The sequence below is a fragment of the Lissotriton helveticus genome, chromosome 7, assembly GCF_964261635.1.
Source record: "Lissotriton helveticus chromosome 7, aLisHel1.1, whole genome shotgun sequence".
Taxonomy (NCBI): Eukaryota; Metazoa; Chordata; class Amphibia; order Caudata; family Salamandridae; genus Lissotriton; species Lissotriton helveticus.
The window spans coordinates 930,097,707-930,115,564 of NC_136068.1; the positions used below are offsets into that span (position 1 = coordinate 930,097,707).

Sequence of the window (17,858 nt, forward strand, 5' to 3'; positions counted from 1 at the left end):
CACGAAGAGTATCAGTCGACGATTCCAGTATAGGGGCCGCGGGAGGAGGTCCTCCTGGTACCCCGCCGCCAAGTAGGCATTTAGGAGCAGTCGAGTTACATGAACGTGCGTTACAGCGTACGCCCAAATTTAAGTCCGTTGCAGAAATCAGACGAGTTCTTACTGAATGCTGTTATGATCCAGTTCCAGGCGAGGAAGGTATGGTTCTATATTCCGTGCGTATAAGACAGGTGTCCGAGTATTTGGTCACCCTACCGAATATGAAAGAAGATCTAGACAGAATGTATCGTTTCATTCGTATAGGACAAGACCCAGAAAGTATTGCTGAAGTTATGTCTCTCAGGAAATCCGAGATCCAGTTTATGCTATTAAAGTTTCTGATAAATTGTTTAATACGGGAACAAGATTCCCCGACTAAAGATCCGACCGAAATGAGAGTGCTGACAAAGTGGAGTGATAATATAGCCGAGGGTAAGCATAAGACACTCAATAGTATAGAGAATATGTACAAGAAAATCCGTAAAGAAATAATAAGGTTACGCGAAGAACGCAAAGCAGTACAAGTAAGCGAGAAAGAAAATGACTCTCCTACTGAAGAGGTAGAGGACGAGAATACCGCCAGAATAGCGTATGTAGGTAAATCTAGATTTCCAGACCGACATTTACGCCTAGAACACAAGAAAGTTTTTCATCTTCCAGCACCAGAACAAGGCTCTCTAGAACAAGTATTTCAAGCTACCGATCAAATTCTGAAATCACGAATCGGTTATAGTGAATTAAGTACCATGCATGAACAAGAACTAGCCCGATCAGCAGTCCGATGGATTACTGATTCTACCACTTTTCCAGACGAAATAGTGGCACAAATTTTTCTGAAACTGCCCCCAGCCGAGCAACGACTGGTGGGTATGTATATGATCCAGCACCTCATTACATTGTATGAGGGTCAACATTCTGATCCAGGACCGTTACATGATGTCCTGAACGAGTTACTCCAGTATAGATGGAAAGGTTTAGGTACCGATTTAATTAGTATCATTCTAGAACAGCGCCACAAATATAGTATGTTTTTGAACCCGCATTTTGTTCATGTCTCACCTCCAGAAAGTAAACCGTTTTACATAGACAGACAGAATCCGCTACGAGAAGTACACCCAGTTAGGACAGCGGGTGGTGAGATGCAACGAGTATTTGTTTACACCCCAGTTACCAAGATGGAACTCTTAGAGATGAAGAAATTAATTCCCTGTCACGACAAAGATCCAGCAGGGTTCCACCGAGAATTAAAAGACATGCTCCGTATGGGAGAATACACGTATCCAGATATTATTAAAATGTTAAAAGTCCTGTTGCCCGCAGGGGTATACGAAAAACTCAAGGAAAAAGATTGGGAGGTGGGAGAGAAAAAGATCGATTGGACAGCTCTAGAAGCTGAAGATAAGATACGAGTACCAGGTACCGGTCTTGGAGACAAATGTAAAGAATTGCCAGAATTAGTAATACAAGTTTTGCCTAGATTATTAGCCACTAAAAAGGAAGACTGGGATGCAATCTCAGCCTGTAAACAGAAACAAGACGAAGACACTAGTGATTTTTATTCTAGATTTGAAAAATGTTTCATAATAAACAGTGGATTGAAGACGAGTAGTGAGTCATACCCTCATCTTTTTGTTACTAAATTAGTCGAGAATTCAAGTCCACAAGTTAAGAATCGAGTTTTGAAAGTCGAAAGTACATGGCAAGCTAGTACCCCGTCCCAGATGTTACAGATGCTCCAGTATCACCAGAATAGAATCAGAGAAGAGCAAGAACACGAGAGAAGACGTATGAAAGACACGAAAATGAAAGTACTAGTTGCACAATCTGTTCCTCAAGACAGTCAGAAGAGGGGTCCGCATCAAGCCAGTCATCCTGCAGCTCCCGTTAAAGGGACATGCAATTATTGTAAACAGCCAGGTCATTTTATAAACGAGTGTGCAGTTCTGAAACACAATATAGCCACTGGTAAAACTAAAGAAAGACCACGTCCGCCTAGACAAGAACAAGTTTCACAGACTTCTCAGCCACAGAATGCACAACAGACAGTTCCAGCACCGCAGCCTATTGCTGCAACACAGCATGTTACCCAGCAGATGTACCAGTATGCACAGACAGAGTATCCAGAGTATCAAGCGTATTCATGAAACAGCCTAGAGAGGGAGGTAGGCTTGCCTCTCATCGAGATTCCTGTAGATCAAGAAGGTCCCTATGTTCATAGTCAAGTATTAGGGAAAGACAGAAAGTTTCTGATTGATACAGGGGCAAGTAGGACTACTATAAGTCACGACGAGGTTCCAGGGGCTCCGCTCTCAGGCTCTAGAAATGTTTCCCTTGGATTTTCAGGAAAGCCTATTGTAAACGAGATTTCAAAGCCAGTTACTCTAGAAGTAGGTCCATTGTCCCGAACTACTGGTCTATTGCTTACGAAGTCATGTCCAGAAAATGTGTTAGGCATTAAAACACTGAAAGAATTAGGTGCAGTTATTTGCTGTTCCCCAGAGGGAATACGTTTGTTTTTACGTGACTTCAAGGGTCACTATGTATTACGAGATTTTGATCCAAGATTGTCTAATGTCCCGCAGCATCTATGGGCGCAAGGTCCAACTGATGTTGGTTTCATGCAAATCACACCCCATCGTGTGACTCTCAAGCAAGGTATAGTCCTGCCACGAATCAGACAGTACAGATTGCCACCTGAGGCTGTAGCAGCCTTATCCAACATTATTGACGAGCTCATGGCTCAAGGAGTAGTTGTAGAAACTGACTCCAATGTATGTAATTCTCCGATCATTCCAGTCATGAAACGTACTGATCCGACTGCACCCCCAGTATATCGATTAGTGATTGACCTTCGAGAACTCAATAAATGTATTATTCCCCAGTATCCAGTTGTTCCAGACATCTCATCCCTATTGACAGCCATTGATTCTGAGGCAATATTCTTTACCGTAATCGACCTCAAGAACGCATTTTTCAGTGTCCCGATTCATCCAGACAGCCAGTACCTTTTCGGTTTTTGTTTAAATGGTAGGAGCTATAAATTCACACGAGCTCCTCAAGGATTCACAGAAAGTCCTAGCATTTACAGTCAAGCACTTAAGAGACAACTAGACAACATTCACATGCCAACTGACACTGCCCTGCTCCAGTATGTCGATGATCTACTGATCACAGCCCGTTCTGAACGTGCTTGCGAGCGAGCATCACTTACAGTCCTGTATTTCCTAGCCGAGATGGGGCACAAGGTGTCCCCTTCAAAGCTTCAATTCTGTGTCCAGCAAGTGATCTACTTAGGCCACTTACTGTCCAAGTGGGGTAGGCAGTTGACACCCGATCGCATCCAGTTAATAGCGAGTCTTCCTCAGCCCAGGACACAGAAGGAGGTACGTGCTTTTATCGGCCTTACTTCTTATTGCAGACAATGGATTCCTCAGTATGCATTCCTAGCCAAGCCACTGATACAGTTAACGACACAGGAAGCAGCCGTATCGACTGTCCTCCCTTGGACATCTGAACATACACTTAGTTTCAATGAGTTAAAGAAAGCTTTATGTCAAGCACCCGTTCTAGCTACACCGAACTACAGTAAGCCTTTTACACTTTTTGTCACAGAACGTGATGGTACAGCATTATCTGTTCTCACACAAGATCAAGCAGGACAGTACAAGCCCTGTGCTTATTTTTCGAGCACATTAGATCCAGTAGCCCAGGCTTTGCCTGCGTGCCTCAAGTCAGTTGCAGCCACAGCACTAGCTATCAGACAAAGCGATTCCATAGTATTAGGGCATCCCCTGACAGTACAAGTTCCACACTCCGTGGAAGTTCTTTTAAACCGAACACAGACTCAGCACTTGACAATTGCACGTTTGACAGGTTATGAACTGACACTGTTCCAGCCACACATAGAAATCAGACGCTGCAACGTTCTAAATCCTGCTACACTGTTACCGTCAGTTACTTCGAATCCTGCCACACATGATTGTGTGGAAGTTGTTAACACCATGACTAAGCCAAGACAAGATCTGACAGATATTCCCTTACCAGATCCCGACCTGACACTTTATGTGGATGGTTCATGTATGAGAACGAGTACAGGAGAACTAGTAGCCGCGTATGCAGTGACTACTGACACTGAAGTTATTGAAACACACCGTATTGACACCCTGTCTGCTCAAGCAGCAGAGCTAGTTGCTCTGACCCAAGCCTGCATACACGCCAAGAACCTGAAAGTTAATATTTACACAGATTCACGCTACGCATTCGGAGTTGTACACGACTTCGGAGTGCTCTGGCAGGAGAGAGGTTTCATGACTTCTCATGGAACCAAGATTCAGCATGGTCTCCTTATTCAAGCTCTGTTAGATGCCATACATTTACCGACATCTATTGCTATCATGAAATGCAAAGCACATACGAAAGTCACCGACATTATTTCTCAAGGTAATGATCTAGCAGATCGAACAGCCAAGCTTACAGCTCAGACTCCAGACATACCAGTTAACAAGACACCGACATCCACTCCAGAACAGACTACTTGTATGACAGTTAAGGACCCTACTCAAGATGTCATAGATATCCAGTTACATGCTACTCCCGAAGAAATCAAGAAATGGTCCGAACAAGGAGGGGCCCAGACAGATCAGGGATGGTTGACGAAGGGAAAAGCCACATGGTTTCTCCCCGACTCAATGGTTCAAGTCATTATCAATACCGCACATAGTCCAGCACACTTAGGAGAAAAAGCCATGTTAGACAGTATCCAGAACATTTGGTTTAACAAGCATTTACGAGCTGCAGCCAAGCAGAAAGTCCGTACCTGTATGATATGTTGCCAGTTCAATCCAGGTAAAAGTGTCCCGGTGGAACAAGGTGGATTCCAGCCCCCTGACCACCCTTTTGAAGTCCTCCAGATGGATTATATTCAGATGGAGCGATGTCGAGGTTTCAAGTATGTCCTTGTAGTTGTATGCGCTTTGTCCAGGTGGACAGAAGCATATCCAGTCCCAGATTACACAGCCGCGACCACTGCCAAGCAGTTGGTTCGTGAGTTCTTCCCCCGCTATGGACTCCCTAGGGTCGTATATTCAGATAACGGCCAGCCATTCTCATCTGAACTGATGAAGCACGTTTCCCTGTTGTTAGGGTACCAGTGGAAGTTCCATTGTGTACGCCATCCAGAAGCAGCCGGTCTCGTAGAGAGACATAATCAAACCTTGAAAATCCGTATTGCCAAAGTGTGTCAAGAAAAAGGTGTAGACTGGTTAGTTGCCCTGCCAGTTGCCCTGTTCTATATGCGCATGATCGCACATTCCAGATCAGGTCTGTCCCCGTATGAGGTCGTATTCGGCCGCCCCCCGAATATGTGGGGTACACCTAGACCCCGAAGTATTACAGATGTTTCCAGTAATATGCTGACAGATTACCTAGCTTCCTTGATGTCTGCCCTACACTCTTGTCGTTCACAGGTTGCCGCTGCATTTCCAGACAATACCGAGGTGAAACCGCATGAAATCGTTCCTGGAAGCTTGGTTCTCGTCAGGAATTTTGATCGTTCAAGTCCGCTGGAGCCTCGCTGGAAGGAGCCGAAGTTGGTCCTCTTAACCACCCGTACTGCCGTCAAGTTGGAAGGCAGAAAGGGGTGGGTCCATCTGTCTCACGTCAAGAAATTTCACGGACCCCGACTACAAACTGTTTCCAAGAACTTTTCCAAGGATTGTCAAGATTTTAAGGACTGCCGAGATACTATTCTTAAGGACTGTCCCGCAAATGACATTGATACCAAGCCTCCCCTGTTAGAGGAAACTCCGCAGCAGGAGTATAAAAAGAAGCTCCGGTCTAGTAAAATAAGTCAGCCAGTTTAATTGTCTAAGTCCTCCCCTAGGTGAAACGGTTAGACAGGTATTTGACATGTATGAAACAGACCCCCATAGTGAGAGAGTTAGTCAAAACTCAATCCGATGTATCGTTTTTCTAAGTTTTATACTGTTTCTCAGCCTGATGGTTACCTGCACGAGTTATGCATTTCATTTATGTTTTCCAATTTCTCATGTAAATAAGTCTTCTAATGCTACAGTAGAGCACACGTTTAGTGATCTGCCTCCTCATGAACTATCCTATCGTCTTGCTATGCGCAACAATTCATTTATCCGCATGTTACATTATTCACACCAGACCAGCAATGCCACTAATTGTTGGGTGTGTGGTCGACTCCCCCCTTTCCAGACACCGAAGGGAGTTCTGCCACTGTTTCCTTATCCATTTTCACATAACGGTTCATGTGGAGCCTGGTCCATGTTAACGTCATCCTCAACAGATATGTCCTTTTTGAACAGTACATGTTTTCCAGACAAGCAAGGTCTTCCCCACAGAACAGGGTTAGATCTAGAAAATGAAGTTTATAATTTGGGTAATTATTCTTCGAATTTTATGGTCCTGAATGTTCAGTCTGATCCTATTCCAGACTTACCTGCTATTTCAGTATTACCAGTCAAAGGCGAATTATGTGTCAGAAATAATGGTTCCGTACATGTAGGACATAGTGATTGTATTACTATCGTCAAGTATAGTGACAGTGGGAAATCTATTTTCAAGGCTTCACGTCATTCTTATTTTGTTTGTGGTCAGACCGCATATGTTCGTCTGCCCCTCGATTGGGAGGGAACCTGTTACATTGCCTTCCTACTGCCACCAGTTTTCCTAGCACCATCTGATTATCATAGAAATACACATCTAGTACACATTAGACATAGAAGGGAGATCGAGTCCCCAATTGTCGATCAGACTGAAACTGCTCTAGAACAGTATACAGATTTCAATAAAGGTTTCTTTTTCTTTATAGGACCTATCCAGAATAGTAAGTTAATACGTAGATTAACCAGAACCCTTGAAGCAGTAGTGAATGAGACTGCCTCTGCTCTAGGTAACTTAACTGAAGAGCAATCTGCTATGAGATTTGTTGTGCTCCAGAATCGTCTCGTTCTTGACGTCATACTGGCCGATAGAGGAGGAGCCTGTAGAGTCATCGGATCTAGTTGCTGCATTTTCATTCCTAATAACGCGCCGTCTGTTTATTCAGCTATAACCAGACTTCATAAAATTGCCCATCAGTTACACCAATATCCAGGCACCTGGACATGGTCCGGTTGGTTCTGGAGTATAGTTTCTGCTTGGGGATGTAAAGTATTGTCATTTCTAGGTATTGCAGTAGCGATCATATTCAGTTGCTGCCTCTGTATACAATGTGGCCCTGCGATTTGCGGCATTTGTGCTACCTCTTGTATTCCTAGTCCCAAGTCCCGTCCTAAATCCCGTTCCAAGAAAATTCGAGACGAGCAAATGATACTGTATGAAATGATAGATGGTATCATGAATATTGATGTTTCCTGATGGAAACGTAGTGACAAGGAGGGAATGTGGAAAAGTAAATTTTGCCATGTTCTGTGTCCCTACGTGTTCCCCATCCTATGTTGTATGTGCATGATTAATATGCATATGTATTCCCCATCTTCGATTAAAGACGCAATTACAGTTGTGTCCATCTCTAGTATGCTAGTTCCCAGTTTTCGTGAATACAACGAATATTAGGCCTATGTAAAGCTATGTTGCCACGTTTCTCAGTGTGCACGTTATTTCATTGAAAAGTCCCCGTTTCTAGGCCTCAAAAGGGCCCGGACTCAGATTCAGCTCCTGTCTCCTGAACCCTCTTCGAGGAGCGATACAGCCCCCACCTGTATCCCTGACCCTTCACTTACTTCCTGCCTCACAGTGCCCGGCTCGGCCTGGCTCTGCCTGCCAGTCTGCCGAGAGTATGTTATGATTCCAGTTATCAGTCCAGCCCTCCTTCTCTGCATTCCTAAGCTACTGAATCGCATCAATAGTTTCTGTCATGGTCTAGCCTTTACGTCTCCATGTAAGAGAAATACTGTATTAATGGTCATTTAATATTCCTCAACACGCACTACATGTAGAATAATGCATGCACCCGTCTTAGAATCTGTTAGCCTTTGCCCCGATAACTTTTGGATTCTATCAATATGTTCTCTAAACATCAGATACTAGATAGTGTTTAGGTACATGTCGCTCTGACTCTCCAGACTTCAGTCTCTTCTTCTAGCGCAGAAGTCATAGCCCCCAGCTTCTCCCTAGTAACACGTCATCGTCAGCTTGCGCGCACCACTAGGTTAGAGGTCCCGGCTCCTTAGGTAGCCCCCTCCATGTTTCCGCCCCATTTATGACATATTCTGTTACGTTTACATCACATGTCTATGTTCACGCCTCTTGTTACACCTACTTTCACCCTTATCTTTCGCGACTGTTACAGGCCCCACCCACTGTTCCGCCTATTGTATGTATTGTAATGCAATTGTTTTAGTATATATACTTGTGTATTGTTATTAAAAGCTAGCGCGCTCATTCCAGATCCTGCCCGACAGCTGTCGGGGCCCCCCTGCTAGCTAGCTGCCATCCTATTCCTGTGCAGGTTGTCCTGTTCCTGTCCTTTATGCTGTATTAAACCTGCAAACTCCTACTACCTCTAATCTTGACTCTTATTTATTGAGCTATCTGTTATTGTTATATCCAGTCAAAAATAGAGGTATTATTTATTTATTTACCACACTTGGACCGGAATCAAGCTTGCCAACTTAGGGCGAACAAAGAAAAACCAAAGGTAATCATGGACGGAGCGTTGACAATACAAACACTCATCCCCAGTCAACTGGTTGCACAGCTTGACCTGCTGTCAGAGCCTGTGGCTAGACCCTTGCAGTCAAGCAACCTCACACCAGAGGAGAGGGTAGAATAGCCCCCTCCTCAAGCTACTACTCGCCCTGGGGTATGTGGTGTCCTTTGTTTTTAAAATGGGAGGCAGTGCATGTAGCCCCTCTCCCCAATTTAACATTCACCCCTGGGGCCTCTGACCCGGGGTCAGAAATATTTATTATTATGAGAGGGGGAATGCTTGGTCTCCCTCCATTAGACTTATGAGACCCCAGGGAAACCATGTCCCAGAGCCAAATACATTAATATTAGGGGATGGGGCATTTAGCCCCCCCCCAGGCAAGCCAAATGGGCCCTGTGGATCCGATCCCCTGATGCCATACTTTAAATATAGGGGAGAGTGGTACATGCTCCCCTTCCCCGAGCCTTAAGGGGATTAGGGGTCCCCATACACTGGGGCCAAATGCTTGTACATTAGGGGAAGGGGTGTGGGACCTCACCCCAACCCCCCAGATGAAATGGGCCTTGAGGACCCCAGCCTTTGGGCAATATTTTAATTAATAAGAACCAGGGTGTGTGGCCTCTCCTCCCCAGGCCTTAATGGGTACTAAGGGCTGAATCCAATTTAAAAGGATAGGGGGTGCATGCTTGCCTCCCCCAGCCTTTTTAGGGCCTGGGGTCCCACCACCAAGGCCACAAGCAATTAAATATGGGTGGGGCCGCACACCGCCCTCCTTAAGCCTTATTAGGTCCTGGGATCTCGTCCCCTGGAGCCAAATTGCTTAAATAAGAGGAGGGGCATTTGGTCCCCCTCCGTAAGCCTTCTTGAGCTCCTTGGAGCCCATGAGGCCAAATACAATTTTTAAAAAATGAGTTGGGCTGCCAGGCCATCCTCCTGTAGCCTTATTAGACCTGGGAACTTCATCCCCAAGACCCAAATTGCAAAGTTAAATAGAGGGGTCGTGCATTCCCACTCCCCGAGCCTGCTCAGACACATGGACCCAATCTCCTGTGGCCAAATTCTATGGGAAAGGGAGCATGCGGCCTCTAAGTCACAGGTGGGTTGCCTTTTGCCCAACCAAGGCACCCAGAAACTACTAGTTGGGGCCACAGGGAGAGCCGCAGGACATCGGTGACCCCAGACAACTCCCCGCACACTGCAGGAGCCTGCATTGGAACTACCCAGAGAGAGCAGGTTTTTTTGCATGCTCTGTTGATGGGAAAAATGTCTGTTTCTTTGCCTACATGAGTACAGGCAGGGAAACAGACATCTGCTCCCACCAGGCGGGAGCATGTTTAAATCTCCCACTGACTGGGAGCAGACTTGCCTTCCCTGCCTGCACTTCTTTAGGCAGGGAAGCCATGTTTGCTGCCAAGTGGTGGAAGATTAAAAAATGCTACCTACCACCAGGCGAGAGAACACATATGTTTTCCTGCCCGCATTGATTTGAGCAGGGAAACTACTCTGTCCTGGAGGTGGTTTCTCCAGGAAAGAGTACTTGAGCCATATCTGGGGATGGGGATCCCGGGCATTTTAAGGCTCAGGGACGGGGCCATACTGCTCGCTCCCCTTTTTTAAAACAGCCCTGGAGATATGGTCCCTGTAGCCTTTTAGGCTCTTGAAGGCGGACTGTGAGGCTACCCTCCCTTTGTTTATGATTTCAGCTCTGAGGGATGGGGTCTCTGGGGCCTAACAAGGCTTGGGGAGGGGGAGCGCATGCCCCTCCCCGTAACTTAATGCATTTGGCTCTGGTGGGTGGGCTGGAATAAGTTTGGAGAGGAGCGCTGCGTGCCTCCCTCAACTTACTTAAGTTACCTGGCACCTTAGGGATGGGTCACCGAGGTCCAAAATGAACTCATGAATGGGGGCCCTACTCAAACCCCCAAATATTTAAATATGAAAAATGGCAGAACGCTTTTTTTTTTTTGCTGCAATCTCACAGGAGTAATGCGGAATTGGGTCAAAACCTGCTATTTTACTTTATTTTTGTATTTTGGGACCGGGGTAAGGGATCATTCTGATCTCCCTCACAGGGCCTAGGGTGGCACGGTATACCTACCCTGCCCCTTTATGTAATTTTTACTTTTCCTCTTCTGGAAAGGGGACTAAGTCCCCAAGTCCTGTAATGGCTGCCAGCAACATTTTTCTCATGTTGCTGGCAGACAATAAGAGCGCTGCTCCTGTAGGAGTCTGACTCCCCTGACAGCGGATTGGCCCAAGGTAAATATAAAGCTACCTGGCCAATCAAAAGGCTCTTTTTTTGTAAAATTGGGTTAGAGGGATCAAGATTCCTTTGAGTCCAATTCTCTAAATATACAAATGTTTTTGAACCATGATTTTTGTTTTATAAACTACTGAACAAATTTGCACCAAATCACAAAAAGTTCAACCGATTAACCAAGATCTAGCTTCCTGTCAAATTTGGTGTAATTGCATTGAGCAATTTTTATGGTAGTGCTCCTTAAAGAAGATTCTGAAAAGTGCATGGGGATTTTGTGTATTGGGACCCCCTTTTTTCTTGGCTCATTCTTGACGGATCATCCCAATATTATCCAGGAAGGATAAACTTTTTTGATGTAAATATTTATAATGATTCGTCAAATGGCACCAACGTTATTAGTAAACCAAAGAGTGCTCTGTTTATGAAAAAACAGACCTAACTATTGCTAACAAGTGTCAACCACCATGTAAGACTATCTGGCTTTAATTCTAAGTGTTTGTGATGATTTTAAATAATTTTCAATAAACATATGAACTGACTACACTGGTATCGAGAGCCTTACGCTGTTCGAAGAAAGGCGATTGTTCAAATGGGCCTTGAGTCCATAAATGGAAGGTGCAGTAATATGCAGCTTGGCTTGCTATGTTACTCCATGAGGAGTTTATCTAATCCTTAACACCAGTAGCTGTTCCATCACAATCTGGAAAATAGTTATACCCATCTCTTTGGCATCAATCCTGGCGTTGACGCTTGTTCTAGTTTTACTTACACCTAGGCCCCTGCGCGTGAAGGGAAATCTTGGTCAGAACCTGATTTTTCTAGACTTCGAACAGTTTCACATTTCATCCGCATATTTCATCTCAAAATGATCTTGCCAATAAAGGGTGGATTATCCTATAACTTGAAATGGCAGAGGTAGCGGCATGGGCTGAGGAGGAGATGGGTCATTGTCGGAGGATGGTTCACAGGAGCGCTCTGACAAAGGCAACCTTGCTGGGGAGATGAGTAGTACCTGCACGGGACAGTGTTTGCAGTGCTTGGTGATTGAACCTTGGGATGTGCTGGTAGTTGGGAGAGTGATTGAAAATGTTGCCAAGCATTCAGTTTACCTGTTGTCAACTTCAGATCATTGCAGCAATGGTTTCCTGATGCTACAATGGGCTGCTGAAGCTGCTCTTTCTTTAGGTCTGGCTTTATATTAAGCTGTGTGCTGACCTGTTGTTGACAATAAACCTGTTTGCTTAGTACTTTTTTTGTTTAGTTTTACAGCTTTCTGTTTTGAATACTTGGAAAAGTTCACAAATATTATCAGAATTGAACCGAGGGGCGAGTGTCATCGGTTCAGTAGCAAACATAACGTGTGAGTTAGAACAAATAAATATTTGATCGTCTGTCCTAAAAGAAGTTGTTCACCAAGTCAACTGAACAGGTGCGAATTAGGAGATAAGCACACAAGAGCGATCAGACAGGTTCGCACCATCTATGACGTCCTTCGTTTAATTGATACTTCAGCGCCAGCTTACAGTGTGAAATACTGCGTTGATTGTGAAACTTGAACGAGAAGTAAGTACTATCTGAAGTGTACGCCTAGCAACACAGTGGCTAAGAACGTTGGGCTTTTTAATATGTCCCTGTTGCTCTCACAGATAAGGAAATGTAGATCCACAAAAAAAACACACAAAAACGTTTGTAAGGACTGTTTCTAAACTTCGACGTGGTGCTGCACGTAATTCCGTGTGGAGTGGTGCACGAGAAAATGAAAATGTACTTCTTATTCGAAGCTTGGCAATTTCAGAAATAGCGCATGGACACAACCCGACCGCAGAAGACCCTGTATCCTCCTACAGCGATGAACGCAGACTCTAAGCACTAATGTCATTCATGGACCCGAACTTGCATTAATTACATGTCTAATTAAGAGAGATCTTTGAATCTCGTCCTTAAGCAAGAAAAACACGTCCGTGGCGCTTGTTCAGCAGGCATGTTTCAGAAGTTTCAGCACTTGTAATTATTACTTAGGACACTGAGCGCCGCTGCTCACCAAGTAGAGAATTACAGTACATCTTGAGTAGACCACGTGGTACAGCAGCCGAGAATGCTCAGAAACAGATTGAAGAATAGTATTCCTTTAATAACCTTAGTGCGAAGAGGGCGCACCTTAACCCACGTCCCCGTCAAACGGGTTATTCTTTTCACAATCTAATACAAACCAAATATCGGAACCACTGGAGATACAGAGGACTCCGCAGCTCGCTATGGATCAGAAAAAGAGACGCTGTTACTCCGGGGCTCAGTCATCGAGTCGCTGTTACTCCGGGGCTCAGTCATCGAGTCGCTGTTACTCCGGGGCTCAGACACCAATGCGCTGTTACTCCGGGGTTGAGGCATCGAGGCGCTATTACTCCTTGGCTCAGAGTTCGAGGCGCTGCTACTCCGGGGCTCAGACGTCGAGGCGCTGTTATTCCGGGGCTCAGACACCGAGGCGTTGTTACTCCGGGGCTCAGGCATCGAGGCGCTGTTACTCCGGGGCTCAGTCTTCGAGGCGCTGTTACTCCGGGGCTCCTCTGCTGCTTCTTGTTGCTCTGCTGACAGTCTGTGGAGCCGCTTCCGGGCAACTGCGTTATTCCATTCCCGAGGAGATGAGGAAAGGCTCTTTTGTTGGGAATGTGGCTCTGGATCTGGGGATGGATACAAAGGAGTTATCAGAAGGTGGAGCCCGGATTGAATACAGAGGTAGGAAGCAGTATTTTGCTCTCAACTCCGTTAAAGCGCATATAATCGTCAATGAAAGGATTGACAGAGAGGAGTTGTGTGGCCGTGCTGTCCCTTGTCTGTTACAAATACAGATTATTTTAGAGAGGGTTTTGAAAGTGTTTGCAGTAGAAATAGAAATCCAAGATATTAATGACAACTCGCCCACGTTTATTGCTGATCAAATAACACTACAGATCATTGAAATCACTGCACCTGGCGCACGATTTGAGCTTCCAGGCGCTCGAGATGCAGATGTTGGAAATAACTCTCTCCAGCACTATCAGCTGAGTGCTAATAAGCACTTCACCCTGGATGTAAACCTAAGAGCAGATGGCACAAAGCATGCAGCGCTGGTCCTGGAGAATTCACTGGACCGGGAAGAACAAGATGTTCACCAATTGATCCTCACAGCCAGAGATGGAGGAAACCCTGCAAGGTCAGGGACAGCACAGATCAAGGTCACTGTTCTTGATGCCAATGACAACGCCCCCGTATTTGACAAGTCTGTTTACAAAGTCAGTGTGTTGGAAAACGTGCCAAAGGGAACTACAGTGACGACTGTAAGAGCTGTTGACATTGATCAGGAACTAAACTCAGAAGTAACTTATTCATTCAATAATGGTATGGACACGGATTTACAAACATTCACATTGAATTCTAAAACGGGAGAAATAGTTTTGAGAGAAAACCTGGATTTTGAATTCAAACAGTTTTACGAATTAGAGGTTCGTGGGAGTGATGGAAGTTTTTCATCAAAATGCAAACTGTTGATAGAAGTTATCAATGTGAATGACAATGCCCCAGAGATCATACTGTCCTCTCTACTCAATCAAGTTGCAGAGAATAGCCCTGTGGGCACAGTCATCGCCCTTCTGCGGGTATTCGACCAAGATGCAGGAGAACATGGAAAAGTTACATGTTCCCTCCCTCCTCATCTCCCCTTTCATTTAAAGAAGTCGATTGGAACGTATTACAGTTTGGTGACTAGTGGTCTGTTGGACAGGGAAGAAGTCCAACAATATAACATAACAATCAAAGCCACAGACAGCGGAACTCCCCCATTGTTTAAAGCTGAAACACTACATTTACAGATCACAGATGAGAATGACAACCCCCCAGCATTTGATCGCCCCTCATACAATGCCTATATAATGGAAAATATATCTTCAGGAACTTCCATTTTTGCAGCAAGAGCAAAAGATCTTGATATTGGTCAGAATGCAAGAATCACTTATTCCATCATGGAAGGGCAAATTAAAGATATTCCACTTTCTTCTTACATATCCATTAACTCTGAATCTGGTGTGATCTATGCACTTCGTTCCTTTGACTTTGAAGATTTCAGAGAGTTTCAAATTGAAGTGAAAGCTCAAGATGGCGGATCTCCAACTCTTATGAGTAATGTCACTGTGACATTCTTCATACAGGATCAGAATGACAACACTCCAGAAATATTATACCCATCACCCACTACAGATGGCTCCACTGGGGTGGAAATGGCTCCTCGTTCCTCTGAACCAGGTTATCTGATCACGAAAGTGGTGGCTGTCGATGCTGACTCTGGGCAAAATGCCTGGCTCTCCTACCATCTACTGAAGTCCACAGACCAGGGGCTGTTTACTTTAGGTGTTCACACTGGAGAAATCAGGACAGCCCGACCAATTATGGAAAAGGATGCTATAAAACATTTTCTGGTAGTTTTAGTGAAGGACAACGGACAAACCTCTCTCTCATCTTCCGTTACAGTCACCATAGTGTTGGCAGACAGTATGCCGGAAATGATTCATGATATAAGTAACCCTTCAGCTCCTGCAGACATGGAGTCAAACCTCACCCTGTATCTGGTGATCTCTGTTGCTGTTGTTTCCTTCTTGTTCCTTTTCCTGATCATTCTTCTTTTGGTGATCAGGCTTCACCGCTGGAGGGAATCTCAGCTCCGGGACCCATCTGGTGCTAACTTCAACGCACTTGCTGCCTCACATTTTGTTGGTATTGATGGAGTCAGAGCTTTTCTGCAGACTTATTCCCACGATGTATGTTTAACAACAGATTCAGTTAACAGCCAGTTTAAGGTTCCCATTTCAAGCGATTCAAATACCCTTTCAGGAAATCAGAACTTTGAGAATCAAGGGTCCGTGCTTATTGATGATTTTTTATGTATTGGAAAAGAGGATCAGCCCTTTATTCAGGTAGGAATGTTACTTTTTGGAACTTTTTAACTTAAAATCAACAATGCATCATGTTTTGCCTGATAAAAGTTCCCACATGTGAAATGCAGGCAACATAATCTATTATTTTACATTATTTTAAGCCATGTACCAATTTATGTGGGGCTGAAATGTTATCGTTTGAGTTCAAATGGGCTTCATTAATGTATTATTGTTTAGAAGACTCAATATAAACAATTGACGCCATTCTCCTAACTCAAACAAGAAAAGTGGCAAAAATTGACATTCAAAATAATCCCATTACACTAAACAATATGCAAAAAGCTACAAGATAGATTATCTTAACACCTGTTAATGAAAGACAAGATGTGCATTATTGACTTTCCCAGTTCCTGGCTTCAATGGTCCTGAAAGTTTTTTCACGACAATAGGATTGTCAAACAACACATTTTTTCACTCATTCTTTCAAAGTAACATGATCTCCAAACTGCAGAGCCACACTGTTGCACTCACGCACATCACATACCGATTGTGTATGACCCAGAGTGAGACTTATTGCCGCTCTGGGTGTGAGATGAGGCAAATTCAATCTTCTGAATTAAATATAATTTTTTTTTTATAAACTAAAAGTATGTTAACGCTTAGTAGTGACAGCCGAACCCTCCATTAATTGAATGTTGCCTGCTATGGTGATTTTATGCAATATTTTTCAAACTGCATTCCGTATTTGCTATGAAAAGAATGTTTCTAAATGCTAGCCTTTCATTAAAATTATGTACTTATGTAGATTACTGTGCCAGAACTTTTAATGCATTTACAATTGCCCGAAAACTGATTTGAGATAATGCCTCTAGCAATCACAAATGACAAACATTATACTCATTATATGTTCAACTCTTCGCATGGCAAGATGTCTTCAAGTGAGGCCTATTCAAAATATGCCTTTTTAGATTTATTAGCATTGTTCAGTACGGCTAAAGGGATAACACTGCAATTCGATTAAATGATGATTAAATACCCAGTGCCACAACCTGTCTCTGTTCGATTTCTGGTTGTATGACCACCTTCTTCTTCCTTACGCAGCCGTAACATTCCCTTGTCAAAGTCCACAATGCGTTATTTGCTAATTAGTTTCTTGTCTGCTTGAATCTTCAGAGTTTCTTGCATACAACGATTACTATAATTAAATTGCTGCCATAAGGTTAAAATTACATGTCATTTAATAAATAAATAAAAAAAATTGAAAAAGGAGAATTGTCTACGTTTTGAGTACGTTAGGCTGCACGAATTCTGGTGATGGATCTGAAAACGTAACCCTTTTCTTTCTTGAATGCGAACATGGCTAGCAGCTTTATGCTGGTTTCTGTTTTTTATTTCAATTTATTTCGATTGTTCCGAGTGGCTCCTGAGAGCTGTTTGTAGTCTATCTGCAGTTATTATCCTGAGCCACAATGTGTCTCTGTTGCTAATACAGTTCAAGGACTGTAGCTAGAGCTCCCCTGGTGGTTCCAAGAGTCCCAGCTTCTACTACACTGTATTTCCAGCCACAACAAACCAACTCTTTTTATGGTATTACCATTAGAGAGATGGGCAAGCCAACAAAGTAATAGAAAGATCAAAGCCCTGTCTCAGGCTTGGTTTTGAGGTTCCGTGCACAAACTGAGTCAAGAACATTTTTGGGATATAAATTGCATAACAAACCTAATTTAAAAATGTGATAAAGTATCTTAAACGTTTCTCAAAAAATGTGTTTGTCTAACCCGTAGGAGTGTTCCACCTTGGTGCATCAGGTTATATCACTGTTTTAAGAGGCATTCATTAAAACACAAATGTAGAAACATTTTTGCCCCATCCCACCTCCATGAGAATGACATAAGTAAAGTATGAGACAAATCGGTTGTCATCTGAACCCTAGATGATTAATATATGTGGAGCAGCATTGTAGTTAGGGGTGGTA

The 17,858-nt window shown here is 44.0% G+C and overlaps 1 protein-coding gene and 1 pseudogene across 1 annotated transcript in view; both read left to right on the top strand.

Annotated features, from left to right (window-relative positions):
* LOC144767141 (protocadherin gamma-A10-like) overlaps positions 1–17,858 on the top strand; it is a 458,767-nt gene that overhangs the window by 315,430 nt on the left and 125,479 nt on the right. The gene's annotated exons all lie outside the window — the stretch shown is intronic.
* Positions 13,235–15,952, top strand: LOC144767170 (protocadherin gamma-A10 pseudogene; annotated as a pseudogene).